The sequence below is a fragment of the Fukomys damarensis genome, unplaced genomic scaffold, assembly GCF_012274545.1.
Source record: "Fukomys damarensis isolate Sample0158 unplaced genomic scaffold, DMR_v1.0_HiC HiC_scaffold_30, whole genome shotgun sequence".
In the NCBI taxonomy this organism is placed as follows: domain Eukaryota; kingdom Metazoa; phylum Chordata; class Mammalia; order Rodentia; family Bathyergidae; genus Fukomys; species Fukomys damarensis.
This window is the reverse complement of record NW_022900942.1, coordinates 62,525,266-62,526,967: the sequence shown is the minus strand read 5'-3', so window position 1 is coordinate 62,526,967 and position 1,702 is coordinate 62,525,266. Positions and strand designations below refer to the sequence as shown.

General features: G+C 47.6%; 1 non-coding gene across 1 annotated transcript; it reads right to left on the bottom strand.

Annotated features, from left to right (window-relative positions):
- Positions 1-343: 343 nt before the first annotated feature.
- LOC117283780 lies at positions 344-447 on the bottom strand. The gene has a single exon (XR_004514820.1). It is a non-coding gene; the product is annotated as a U6 spliceosomal RNA (small nuclear RNA).
- Positions 448-1,702: the final 1,255 nt, after the last annotated feature.

Sequence of the window (1,702 nt, the reverse complement as noted above, 5' to 3'; positions counted from 1 at the left end):
TCTGAGTAACCCCCGGACTCCCCCTGTCAACTGTTAGATCTGTGTGACCGAACTTGCTCCTCTGACCAGGCTGGGGGCCAGGCTCCGTGATGGCCCTCAGCAACCTCCTACCCGAGAGCGAGGGGTTATGGGAAGTGACGGCGGGCGCTCTGTCCTGAGACACCGCCGCTTCTGCCCCACTCTCCCTTCGGTAGTTCAGTCCTCTGTGCAGGAGGCCGCGAGGCAGGGCTCACTGAGGCCTCCTGCCAACAGCTCGCCCGAACTGCCAGCCGTGGGGGTGGACGGCCACTCCGGAGAGCCCTGAACTTGGGCCCTCGAACTCTGTGCACTCATTTTTTGTTTTTTTAATATGGAAAGCTTCACGGATTTGCGTGTCATCCTTGGGCAGGGGCCGTGCTAATCTCCACGTCGTTCCAATTTTAGTGTATGTGCTACTGAAGAAAACACTGTGCACTCATTTGCGGGGGGGAGGTACCAGGGATCAAACTCAGGCCTTTGTGCTTTCGAGGTAGGCAGGGGAACCACTGAGCCAAATCCCTGGCCCTAAGCGCACATTTTTAAGGCCCTAAGTTTGGGAACAATTTGTCAAACACCAACAGCGAAGTCACAACGTTGCTGCTTCCCTGACCTCTTTCATGTTAAACTGGGTGATTCCCTCCTTTCAGAAGTACAGCCATGCTCAAGTCCGCACTGGGCAGGGAGCTTCCCACTTCTGGCTAGAAAACATGAACTCCTATCCCGTCCATCCAAGTCCTGGAGGCCCCTCTTCTAACTGCCACGGCATCGCCACCACATTCAGGCTGACAGTGCCCGGCCCATTTGCTGCTGCTTCTTGCTTCCTAAATGAAGCTCCGCCTTGGATGTGTTTTTCTCAAGTACTGATGAAAAACTGGTAGCGTACAGGTACCACTCACAAAGGAGGTAAGTGGGCTGGGAGCTGGTTCTGAGGACACAGGGGTAACCAGGCTTTAGCCAAGCTACGGCGGGCCGGGGTGAGAGGCCCGGAGCACAGAATCCTCCTAAGCAGGCACATAGGCGAGGCCTTTGAGGAGGAAGAACTCACACACAGAAAGCAGGAAGATCAAGAGGGAAGACTAAAGCCTTAAGGTCATTTTCTCTTCACTCTCACCTTCACCAAGGTCTACCCACATCTGTAGAAATCTCCAAGGGTTCCCATGGCCAGTTCTGTAGTCAAAACTAATTAACAGTTGGTCTAATTAAGAGGATCAAATGACTAGATACACAAGCAGCAGTCTAAAGACAGCAATCATAGAGAGAGTTTAGTATATAATCAAGCTAAAATACTCCACAAGATTAACCTCATATACTTAATTACATATAATTGTTTTTATGCTGCATACTTAGGCAAAAAGCAGTAGTCAGTTCTATAAATATTATAACTCTTTCTTTTAAACTCAGTATTTACAACTTTTTAGGTGAGCTTTCCCCCTACCGTATGTATTTTAACATTTACCAAATACATTCCGGTACTCTCATTTCTTTCTTATTACAGGTTTTATGATTATCACAGTCTGGAGTAAATTATCCACCCCCCTTTGCTTTACTGCAGTGAAACAGAAAGCTGTGAAATGTACAAATCGTAATGACACAGTTTTATAGTGTACATCTATGTGACCCAATTACTGTAAGTTACAAATGTTAACATCACTCCTGAAAGTTACTTTTTTTTTTTTTTTTTTTT